Source organism: Balaenoptera borealis, assembly GCF_965194805.1.
Source record: "Balaenoptera borealis genome assembly, chromosome: 6".
Classification (NCBI taxonomy): Eukaryota; Metazoa; Chordata; class Mammalia; order Artiodactyla; family Balaenopteridae; genus Balaenoptera; species Balaenoptera borealis.
The window spans coordinates 29,692,324-29,704,986 of record NC_138863.1 but is presented as its reverse complement, the minus strand read 5'-3'; the positions used below and the strand labels follow the sequence as shown (position 1 = coordinate 29,704,986).

Sequence of the window (12,663 nt, the reverse complement as noted above, 5' to 3'; positions counted from 1 at the left end):
ATGTTTCTTCTCAGTAATTTTCCCTTCACTGTCCCCCTCTCCTGCTCCGTAGCTGTAAGTTTCCCCTTGTCCATGCTGTATTGAGACTTAAGTGCAGTCTCTCCTTCACTGTGAAGTCCCAGCTGGAGAGGTTCCCGTACCTTTGCTACGGCCCTGAATAATGCTTGTCTTCCCATTTTAACAAGCTGTCAATGACAAATTAATCAGTCAATCTAAGAAAGAAGTGGAAAATTTTATTCAAGCCAAATTTGAGGATTATAACCCGGGAAGAGCATATCAAAAAGCTCCGAGAACTATTCCGTCCATTAGAAGTCAAGGCACAGTTACGTAAGTTTTTGAGACAGAGGGCTGTACATCAAGTGACGTTTATCGACAGTTTATATGATCCAGATCTAAGCGTCATCAATGGTGGGTCATGTGACCCCTTACAAGATCAAGGAGGAATGTTATCTTTGGAGGAGTTGTCTTGATGCTAGGAGAAGGTTGCTCTTTTTGGTTGAGCAGGTTTGGTCGATGCATGATGTCTATACAGTGGACAGTGCGGAGAGAGGAGACCAAAGGGCAAAGAAGAAGAATTTTTTTTTTTTTTGGCCACTCCCCGCAACATGCGGGATCTCAGTTCCCCGACCTGAGGGATTGAACCCGGGCTCACAGCAGTGAAAGCACTGAGTCCTAACCCCTGGACCACCAGGGAACTTCCAAGAATTCTTTTGTTTAAATTTTTCTTGTTTTGCCATAAAATATGATTTTTATTTCACAAAGAATCACTGAATATTCTTCTTCACGGCAGCACCATAAGGGACACCGCGACACCTTGCGGCCAAACTGCAGTGTCGCACGGACCTCAGCACCTTGAGCGAGTGCAGATTTCGGAGTCTCATGGAACTCTGCACCTTGGCTCCCTAAGTGATACTTCCTATCACTTCTCCCTACTGAATACTTCCTCCCTACTGGATCGCCCTGTACCTCTGCTCGGTACAAGGGGCCTTCCCCAGGCACTCTTTGGTGAGTCTTTGCTTTGCCTTATTTTAGTCGGAAACTTCTCGACTCATCTGTGCAATTCCTCTAGAATCCTGTTCTGGCAAGAACCCTGCTAATCAGTTTCACTAGAACTTTCCACCCTCCATAACTGATCACATTAGATATCTGATCAGGTTTGTCATTCTCCAGCCCCCAGGATGAGTCTGACCAGCCTGTTGAGTGTTTAGAAGAATTCGGTTAGATTGGTTTAGTCAGAACACGCCTTTTCATGATGTTTCCTCCTCATAATTTTACATCCACTGCCCAGGCTGAGTATTGCATGTAAACACTGCATGTGAACACAGTCTCCAAACCAGGGCTTTCGGAATAACAAGGACAACAAAACTAGGAATAAATAACAAGAACAGCAAAACCAGGAACAAATAACAAGAACAGCAAAACCAGCCTTTCTCTTCACTTACAAAGGAGTCACTCAGAGGGGCTTCCCTGGCGGTGCAGTGGTTAAGAATCCGCCTGCCAATGCAGGGGACACGGGTTCGAGCCCTGGTCTGGGAAGATCCCACATGCTGCGGAGCAACTGGGCCCGTGCTCCACAACTACTGAGCCTGCGCTCTAGAGCCTGTGAGCCACAACTACTGAGCTGCGTGCCACAACTACTGAAGCCCGCGTGCCACAACTACTGAAGCCTGCAAGCCTAGAGCCCGTGCTCTGCAACAAGAGAAGCCACCGCAATGAGAAGTCCATGCACCGCAACGAAGAGTAGCCCTCGCTCGCCACAAGTAGAGAAAGCCCGTGCACAGCAACAAAGGCCCAATGCAGCCAAAAATAAATAAATAAATAAATATATTAAAAAAAAAAAAAAAAAGGAGTCACTCGGAGGGTCCAAAGCTCTGCTTTCCAAACGTAGAAAACCTGGGGCTCAATGTAAAACTGGAAACCAAAATGTATCAGAAACGAAGCATAGTACAATACTTCCTCAAATACTCAAGGTCTGATCATCCTGCCTGTTCAACAAGGAATGGCCCCACTCCAGCATTTTTAAAGGAAATGCTATTTCTCTTTCTATTTCATTTTCTAGCTGGGTATAAGATCTACTAAAAATGATACAATGAATCAGAATAAATCAGCTGAGTCACAAGAGATACTCCCAGATAATGATTTTTGGTTGCTGAGATTATTCAGCACATTATTTCAAAGTGGCAAAATTCAGGACAATCTTAGAGAGAATTCAAAAGTGGCAGCTATACTTGCTGATAGGTTCACGTGAGACACATGTACATACAACCCCATTTTACGGTGTATATGTCAAGGGGCCAAGGTCCCTGATCAGCACCACAAGTTATTTTGTACATTACAGTGCACAGGACAACAGAGGGAAAGACACCTTCTTGGAGAGGTTCTTATCACTCCGAAGGAGGCTAGAGTCCAGCGCCCCGGGTGGTGAGATCACTCTGCCCTAAATACCAATAGTTCAAAAACCTACCCTGGACTTATTTTGAGCCGAAGTAGAAAGACACACAGATATGAAAATGATTGCCATGAAGGAAGAATATATTTATGACACCATAGTCTCCCACAGCTGGTCATGCAGGGCCACCTGGGGAGGTAGCAGGCAAGGTCAGCAGGCAGGGATGGGGTGCAGAGGCAGGGGGACATTGAGCGGGTCGGAGCCTTTATGGAGGTTTTCTTGGGAAAGAATGGGCGAAGCAAGGTGTGAAGCTTCGACCCGCAGTCCCGCAATACTTGCAACTTCCCAGTCTTGAGACTGAAGAAAGAACCCGGAGTCAGAGTCAGAGACATCAACGATTTATCTGACAGGGAATCTTACAAGTCAGAGGCAGAGGTCCTGGAGGGACGCTCCACCGAGTTCGGCCGATGGCAGGTAGGAAAGCGCAGCAGGCTTTGCTACACACGGGAGGAGGAGGTGATCACTTATGGGGGGCATGACATCAGAGGGGCTCCTTGGTTGCGAGGGGACTGATGGAACGCATTCACCCCACAGCATTTTGGGTTAGCAACTGTTGAGAGGGCCGCTGTTTCCTGTTGATGACCGAACAGACTGGAGCCATTCTGGTCCCAGGGCTAGAACAATCGTTAGCTGGGGATTGGGCCAATCACGTAGGCAGTCATTGATGAAATTTTCAGCTTAGCTAACACAACATTGTAAATCAATTACACTTCAATAAAAAAAATTTAACACAGTAAAACAAACAAACAAACAAACTTCCCAAAGATAACGTAAAGGAACAAATTCAGTTAGTCCTTGTTATGGACTGAATTGAATCCCCCAAATTTATATGTTGAAGTCCTAGCCCCCATTACATCAGAACGTGACTGCATTTGGAGACAGGACCTTTAAAGGGGTAATTAGGTTAAAACGAAGGCATATGGGTGGGCCTTAACCCAATATGACTGGTGTCCTTATAAAAAGAGGAAACAGGGAAACAGTCAATATAAACAGAGGGAAGACTATGTGAGGACACGGTGAGAAGGCTTCTGTCTCCGAACCAAGGAAAGAGGACTCAGAAGAAACACTCTCAATACCTTCATTTGGGACTTCTAGCCTCCAGAACTGTGAGGGGATAAAGTTCTGCTGATTAAGGTAAAAAAACAAACAACCTTTTAGCTTAGAGAGGTGCCTGGAGGCACGAGGCTGGGAAGCTGCAGCTACAGGGTGTCCCTTGAGGAGAGGGAGGGTGGGTGTGCAAGTCCACAGCCTGGGGCACTTTAGCTCCTTACCTGGAGGCACCTAATGTCCCAGCAGAGCCAGACAAGCATCCTACTCAGGCGATGAGGACCCCTTCGCACACCCAGCGCAGAGCTGCTGGTCGCCTCCATTGTTTGACCATAACAAGGGCTGGATTCTCACCCAGATCTGCAAATCAAGAGACACATCTCTCTGGAAGATAAGAGCTCCATCCTCAAGATAAAAAAAAGAGACTGGAGTAATACCTGTGTAGGGAATCCTCACAAGGAAGGACTGCCATACCTGGACCCAAGGAGCTTGCTTCCTGTGGGGGGCTCCTGTCTGATGTGCAGCAGACAGAATGTCATAGTGACTCAGCAAGGGGGGGCTCTAGGGGACTGAGACCATCAAGCAGTATCTCACCCTCTGCTACACTGTGTAGTCGTCTTTTTACAAGTGAGAAGTACGACATTATTCTGCAAGAGGAAGATTCCAGAGACTTAAACACGCAAAGGTTTGCACCTTGGGAGCCCCTTGGAACGTTGACAGCTCAGGATCTAAAAGAAAGTTCTGTGTTAATGAGTTACACAGTTCACGTGGAAGGAAATGTCACTTTATAATCAATAATAATACTAGCGGTCCAGTGGTTAGGACTCCCCGCTTCCACTGCAGGGGGCATGTGTTCGATCCCTGGTCGGGAACTAATATCCGAAAGCCGCGCAGTACAACCAAAAATAATAGTAACAATAATAAGAAGAATACTAAGAATAGGAATAATACTGAGTGAGGTTATAACTAAAACCTCAACGTATAAAGGAGATGTAAAAGGAGCACATAATTTAGTGGGTGAGCCATGAAACTAGAGATGGGATTTGGGGGTAAATTTGCTACTATCTGAATTTTAATCCAGACATCTCTGTTAACAAGCCATCGGGAAGTCACTTCCCACACATTTCCTCCTTTTCACAAAGAGGGGGCTGGCACAGTTATTTGATAAAGTCCCTTTCGGGCCTGAATTCGTTGACTAAGATTTACTGTAGTGTCTTAACGCTTTTTCATGCCACAGTAGTGTGGAACATTAGAGGAAAATCTAGACTTTTAGTTGATAGAGAGCCAGTTGGAATATCAATGATAGGATTTTAGTTTTAGGAAAAATTGGTTTGATTTCTAGCTTGATTACTTTAGCTTTAATATTATTAGGTGAGCTTGAGCAAATCATTTAATCTTTGAGCCTAGTTTTCTCACTTACAAAATGAGGCTAATAGGCTAAATGATTTCCAAGTTTCCAGCTAGTCCTAGAGTTCTATTTCTACATAGTTGAATTATTTTATCATGCTGTTTCTTAACTATCATGCTGTGACTAACACTTTTGAAGCTACTAATTTTACGTCAAGCTTTAAAGTCTATAGTTTTTTTAAAAAATAAATTTATTTATTTATTTATTTATTTATTTATTTATTTATGGCTGTGTTGGGTCTTCACTGCTGTGCGGAGGCTTTCTCCAGTTGCGGCGAGCGGGGGTTACTCTTCGCTGCGGTGTGCGGGCTTCTCACTGTCGTGGCTTCTCTTGTTGCGGAGCATGGACTCTAGGCGCCCGGGCTTCAGTAGTAGTGGCTTGCGGGCTCTAGAGCGCAGGCTCAGTAGTTGTGGCGCACAGGCTTAGCTGCTCCGCGGCATGTGGGATCTTCCCGGGCCAGGGCTTGAACCCATGGCCCGCTGCACTGGCAGGCAGATTCTTAACCACTGTGCCACCAGGGAAGCCCCTAAAGTCTATAGTTTTTATCTTTGGAAAATATTATTTGATCTTCAGTATGTCCAAATCAATTTAATAAAATCATCTTAAAACAGGGGAAAAAAACCTTTCAGCTTAGGATGGGGAGGCAATCATACACCTAGGTAAGGGTGAGGCAGGGCCAGGTCCAGCAGGGGATGTACAGAGAGCAAGACAGCAGCCATCTTATGAGGCCTGATCATACACAATGTAAGCAAGGGTAACATGCTGCAAAAAAAAAAACAAACCCAATAAAGGCTGGGACCTAAACTCCCCCTGCGCTCCTGTCTTCTGTCTTCTGACGAGGTCAGCGATTTTCCACATGGCCCCGTGCGTCCTGCCTGCTGGCTGTGCCTCCTGTCTTTAGGACCTGGAAAGACTCACTGAATAAAGTGTATATATATATTTTTATGTATTCTACTGTAATCCTTGGTGTCAGAGGATGGCAACATCAAACTGAGCATTGAAAATACCAATTTCAAAAGTAAAGATACACTGGAAAATGTAAAAACAAATGGAGACGATATTAGTCAAACTAAAGTGGATGATTGGAGGATGACAGCTCTCTCATAAAAACGACGACAACAACAAACAACCTATCACTGGAGAGCTTGAATAGCTCTTTAGATTTAGGGTTGTTTCCCAGCTGTGTAAAACCTGGTCGTGGAGAGTCTGAGGATCTTAGTACCTCCTGAACCTTAGGATGCGGGCCATGCCGGCTTCCCTCAGGCAGTGAGCCGTAGCTCGGAGACCATGTTAGAGACCCCTTGACATTAGTCGCTCTTTTATTTTCTTTTATTTTAAAAAATTTTTACTGGGGACTTCCCTGGTGGTCCAGTGGTAAAGAATCCGCCTTCCAATGCAGGGGATCGGGTTTGATCCCTGGTTGGGGAACTAAGATCCCACATGCCGCGGGGCAACTAAGCCCGTGCGCCACAACTAGAGAGAGAAGCCTGCGCGCCGCAAGGAAGATCCCGCGTGCCGCAAGGAAAGATCCCAAGGGACAAAGATCCTCCGTGCCGCAACGAAGATCCCGCGTGACAGAGATCCTGCGTGCCGCAACTAAGGCCTGACACAGCCAAATGAATAAATAAATAAAATAAAAAATTTTTTATTGGACTATAATTGATTTACAATGTTGTGTTACTTTCTGCTCTACAGCAAAGTGAATGTTATACATATACATATATCCACTATTTTTTAGATTCTTTTCCCAGATAGGTCATTACAGAGTATTGAGTAGAGTTCCCTGTGCTATACAGTAGGTCCTTATTAGTTATCTATTTTATATATAGTAGTGTGTATATGTCATTCCCGATCTCCCAATTTATCCCTCCCTTCCTCTCCCCCCTGGTAACCATAAGGTTGTTTTCTGCGTCTATTTCTGTTTCGTAAATAAGTTCGTTTGTACCATTTTTTTAGATTCCACGTATAAGCGATATCCTTATCCTTATTCTTATCCTTCTCTGTCTGACTTACTTCACTCAGTATGACAATCTCTAGGTCCATCCATGTTGCGGCAAATGGCATTTGTCACCCCCTTATTTTCTGTCTTTGATATAAAATCCTTAAGGATAGTTTGAATTCTCTCGAATCTAGCAAAGTTCTTCAGTCTCTACCTCCTCCTCCTCCCCAACGTTTTCCTCCATTGGGTGTTCACCACACACGCAGTCAGTGAGTCCCTTTGCCTGCTCTGAGCAGCAGCCTTGCAGGGATTGAGCCCGGGCCACGGCAGTGAAAGCCCGGAATCCTAACCACTAAGTCACCAGGGAACTCCCCTAGTAGCATCAGTTGTATCTTTCCAATTCTGCTGCGTGCTAATAAATGGCAGCACTGGGAATTCCCTGGCGGTCCAGTGGCTAGGTCTCAGCGCTTTCACTGCTGTGGGCCGGGTTCGATCTCTGGTCGGGGAACGAAGATCCTGCAAGCCTCGCAGCACAGCCGAATAAAGAAAAAACAAACAAATGTGTCAGCACTTGATAGCCCACATACATTGCTTGGGTGCTGTGTAATCTCTCTCTTTTTTTTTTTTTTGGTTCATAGTTGATTAGTTTTGACAAAAGGTCAATTGATGACTGCAAAGAACGTGAACTGATAGAATGTAATATTCAATTTTGTGCACATATTTTTCTTTTTGCCAAAAAGTGGTGTCCCATTTCTCTTGAATACCATATATCACCTCAGTATTTAACATTTGGTTCAACTGAATACAGATGGTTACTTTTTAATAGTATTTTTTAAAATTGAAGTATAGTGGATTTACAATATTATTGTATGTTAGTTTCAGGTGTATCGAATAGTGATTCAGTATTTTTACAGATTATACTCCTTTTTTTCATGTAATCTTTTATGAATTGGTCCACCTCTTGGGGACTTTTGGGGATAACTGGAACCAGTTGCTCCTTTCCCCCTTTTCACTAACCATTGAGCTGTTGGGCTCCAATGATGTGACCCCCTAAATCCCACCGGTTTGGGGGACAAATCATGATAGTAGCAAGGCAGACAACAGTGGCGATCTAGTCTATTCTATTCTATTCTTCTTTTGGCCGAGGCTTGCGGCACGTGGGATCTTAGTTCCCCGACCAGGGATCGAACCCGTGCCCACTGCAGTGGAAGCATGGAGACCTAACCACTGGACCGCCAGGGAATTCCCACAGTGGTGATGTTTTAGACCTGAACAGCCATGTTCAGTGGGCCATGATTTCCTGAGAAGGAGACCCACACCTGGACCCCAGGAATGGTCTGAGACCCTTGAGATGGTGTCCGGTGGTGCACTCTCCTCGTACTCCGTGAAACAGGCCGGATGTGGACGCAGCAAAGCGCAGAGAAAAATGGGACATGGTTTACTGGGTGCCCCAGAAGCATAGAACGTTCTGGATACAGTCACTTTCATCTAAATGACTCAGATGGCCCCACTGCCTATCAGACTCAACTCTCACTAGGACGGTAGTCACTCCTCATCCCCTCAGACGACCTTTTCCAGAAACTGATGAGTTCAATTCCCTATATACCCCCAGGTGCTCTATCCTGGACCCTGGGTGCTCGCCAACCAGGACACATATGTAGAGTTCCCCTGGGCAATGAGTCCCAGACATTTACCCCTGACCCCAGCTTTGTACAGGTATCACTGACAAATAGAAATTGAATATACTTAAAGTGTACAGCTCTATAACTTGATATACACATACATTGTGAAATGATTACCCAACCAAGCTAATTAACACGATCATCCCCTCGCATAGTTACCTGTGTTTGTGTATGTGTGCTGACAACACTTACAATCTACTCTTTTAGTAAATTTCAAGAACAAAATACAGGGACTTCCCTGGTGGCACAGTGGTTAAGAATCCACCTGCCAATGCGGGGGACACAGTTCAATCCCTGGTCTGGGAAGATCCCATATGCCACGGAGCAAAAAAGTCTGCATGCCACAACTACTGAGCCTGCGCTCTAGAGCCCATGTGCCACAACTACTGAGCCCTCGTGCCACAGCTACTGAAGCCCGTGCGCCTAGAGCCCGTGCTCCGCAACAAGAGAAGCCACTGCAATGAGAAGCCCGCGCACCGCAACGAAGAGCAGCCCCCATTCGCCGCAACTAGAGAAAGCCGGCGTGCAGCAACAAAGACCCAATGCAGCCAAAAATAAATAAATAAAATAAATAAATTTTAAAAAAAGAACAAAATACAGTATTAATTATAGTCACCATGTTGTACTGTAGACCCTCAGAACATACTCATTTTTTTTTTTTTTGAGCAGACAATGGTTTATTGCAGGGTGAAGCAAAGAGACAGGCAGCTCGTGATCAAAAGGCCCGAACTCTCCAACGGTTTTCAGGGAAGAGTTTTTAAGGGCAAAATTTGGGGTGATGGCTGCAGGGTGCATGACCGGCTGGCTGGTGGTGAGGTAACAGTGGTGTGCCAGGAATCTCAATCATCAGCCTTCTGGTTCCGACCAGTCTGGGGTCTCAGCATATAGTAACCATCCTCCACCTCGGTGGGGGGCTTAGTTCCTGCAGAACAACTCAAAGGTAAGTGTCAGATTGTTATGTCTATCCCTTGAGGAGGAATTAGGACTCTGTTTTATTGCTACACTTGTTTCTTGACTGCTTTTCCTTTGTTTTTGCATTCCTTCACTTCCCTAATTAGTAACCTCTTGAATCTACACTTTGAAAATCAGGGAAAGTCGAGGAGACTACAACCTTTTTCTACAAACAGGGAACGGGGGACATAGAAAGGCTTTTGTACCCTGGAAAGCCCCACAGGGTCCTGCTCAGTTTCAGAATGCCTTAGTGTCACTCCAAAAGTCTGTGGCTCCCACTGGGTGGGTCCCCATCAGAGAGATAGCAGAATGAATACCTGTGTGCGTGAGTGTGCGCACGCGCACACACACTCACATACACGCACACACACACCCCGCTGCCCTCCACTGCTCCCAGGCTGAACTCGGTGTTTCACACTTAAACTGCCCTTTAAGCCTGGCTGGAGATCTTCTGCCCCTTTAAGAGAAGACCCATCGGGTAGGAAAGGACCAAAGAGCCAAAAGAATTACCATATTCCCTTTTTACCGTACTTCCCTCCTGCTGCTTCGTAATGGCTCTGTCTACCAGAGGCCAGAGCACTAGGATGGACATAGCCCCCCAAAGAATGAGAATGGGCTCACTCCTTGGTCAAAGAGAGCACAACTCTCCTTTTTTCAGCCCTGGAGGCTACAGAATTAAGCTTGGGATTCCTGATAAAGTTTGGCCCCTGCAGGGTTCCCCCAAGATCTCCAAAAGCCCTGAGCCCAAGTACAGGATTGGGCTGCCGGTGGCTAGGAAGTGAAGAGGAATTTTATGCTGCTGGCTCTAAACAGGGATTGCAAAATTTGCTGGACTGTGAGAGGCAACTTCCTTTGGGCCCGCGGTCAGGCAGCACCCAGCACCTCAGTCCTGCTCAGATGCTGAGGTTCTCTGAGGTTCCTCTGGCCTCCCTGCCCCAGCCCTGCCAGACCATGATTTGTGACCACATTTCACCATGATTTCCCAGGTTTCACAGCATTTGCTCAGATCTCTGATGCTTGAAATGGCGTGTGACTACTCTCCGGGTCTCAGGGACCTAAAGGTCTGGGTACACTCTTCACTTCCCACCTGGGACAAAGGGGCAAGAGTAGTAACAACTGGGGCTTCCCTGGTGGTGCAGTGGTTGAGAATCTGCCTGCCAGTGCAGGCGACACGGGTTCGAGCCCTGGTCTGGGAAGATCCCACATGCCGCGGAGCAATTGGGCCCGTGAGCCACAACTACTGAGCCTGCGCGTCTGGAGCTTGTGCTCCGCAGCAAGAGAGGCCGTGAGAGTGAGAGGCCCGCGCACCGTGATGAAGAGTGGCCCCTGCTCGCTGCAACTAGAGAAAGCCCTCGCACAGAAACGAAGACCCAACACAGCCAAAAATAAATAAATAAATAAACAAAGAAGCTTTCATTTAAAAAAACAAAACAAAACAAAAAAGAGTAGTAACAACTGCAAAGCCTCTCCAAAATGACCTTGGTAAATTTCATCCCTAGGGCCGCTCCTTAAAGCCTGTTGGGGACACCCTGTTTCTTTAAGAAGAAAAAACTCAAAAGCCAACTGAATTCCAAAGGAGGCTCAAATGCCCCTTACTGTTTTGTAAATGGCTCTCTTAGCCTGAGGTGGGTCTGCCTGTGAGACTGGCTGCATCCTTCTCCTCTTTGAGTCCTGGGGGTCTAAGGAACTGAGTTTTGGGTCTCTGTGTGTGTGGGGGTCTGGTACCTGCAGCTTCACCCAAAAATCATTAGCTACCCCTTTGGGCAAAAAGAGCACAGCCTGCTGTTGAACCACGGTCTGCCAGTTGCCCGAGTCCTGCCAATTCCCCATGGTTCACCAGGTGCCCGCGGTCCGCCAGGTGCCCGCGGTCCACGAGGCGCCCTGTCCGCGGTCCACCAGATGCCCACGGTCCACAAGGTGTCCACGGTCCACCAGATGCCCACAGTCCACCAGGTGCCCACGGTCCACCAGGTGCCCACGGTCCACGAGGCGCCCTGCCCACGGTCCACCAATTGCTTGAGGCCTGCTGAACTGTCATCCTGCAGCGTTGTAATTGCCACGCTGAATCTGCCCTCATCCCCTTAGCTTCCCAGCCCTTCTTTGCTTCTCTGCACACACCTCCCCGTGACTCACTATTAGTGCACGTTCGTGTGACGGATGCAGAGTGAGGCCAAACAAACCGAAATGTCAGAGTTTGGAGCAGAGAAAGGTTTATTCCAGGGCCATGCAAGGAGACAGAGTTGTGCCCTTTGACCAGCATCTCCCCATTTCTCCCACCCTCAGCCTCTGGCAACCACTATTCTACTCTCTGCTCCTATGAACTAGACTTTTTTAGATTCCACGGAAAAGTAAGATCACACAGTGTTTGTCTTTCTGTGTCTGGCTTATTTCCGTAGCATAATGTCCTTCAGGTTCATCCACGTTGTAGCAAATAACAGTATTTACTTTTTTTTAAACCCTGAATAATATTCTATTGTATATATCTATACACCACATTTTGCTTATCCATTCATCCATCGATGGACACTTAGGTTGTTTCCATATCTTGGCTACTGTAAATAATGCTGCCATGAACACTGGAGTGCAGGTCTGACTTTGTGAGATATCATTTCCTCTGGATATACACCCAGAAGTGGGATTGCTGGATCATATGGTGGTTCTATTTTTTATTTTTTATGGAAACTCCATTGTGTTTTCTAGAATGGTTGTACCGACTCACACTCAATTTTTTTTTGAAGGGTTTAAGGACTTCTCCACTTCCCATTAGAGAAGTCCCCGTACTACTGCTATGTTCCTGAATAAGACATGTCTTGCCACTTAAACAATTTTAGGCTGGGAAATCACACTACTAACACCCGACAAAAAACAACGCAATGCAGTAGCCATCAAGCAGCAAGCTAGCCAAGCACCAGCGGTGCCCTTTAGGCAGTGGTTGCTGCCGTTGGGTCCCATTGATGCGCCAAGCAGTCCAAGGACCTACCATCTCCGTCTGGCGAAAGCACTCTGCCATGCAGTGCCAGTTGTTCTAAAAACCTACCCTGGATTTGTTGTCAGCATAAATAGTAAGACACACACACACAGCGAAAATAATTGTGATGACGGAAGAAGTTCTGTACTAATTTCACAGTCCCCTAGAAACAGGAGGGCCACCAGGGGAGACAGTCTGCACCATCAGCAGGAAGAGAGA

At 46.5% G+C, this 12,663-nt stretch overlaps 1 protein-coding gene across 7 annotated transcripts in view; it reads right to left on the bottom strand.

Moving 5' to 3' along the window:
- Positions 1 to 12,663, bottom strand: part of CMKLR2 (chemerin chemokine-like receptor 2) — a 75,032-nt gene that overhangs the window by 56,205 nt on the left and 6,164 nt on the right. For 6 of the 7 annotated variants that reach the window (XM_082397155.1, XM_082397151.1, XM_082397157.1 and 3 more), the window contains one exon: positions 3,721 to 3,856. The exons of the other annotated variant lie outside the window; for it this stretch is intronic. The gene's annotated coding sequence lies outside the window, so the exon portion shown is untranslated. The remainder of the gene's footprint in view (positions 1 to 3,720; positions 3,857 to 12,663) is intronic. 7 annotated transcript variants of the gene reach the window in all.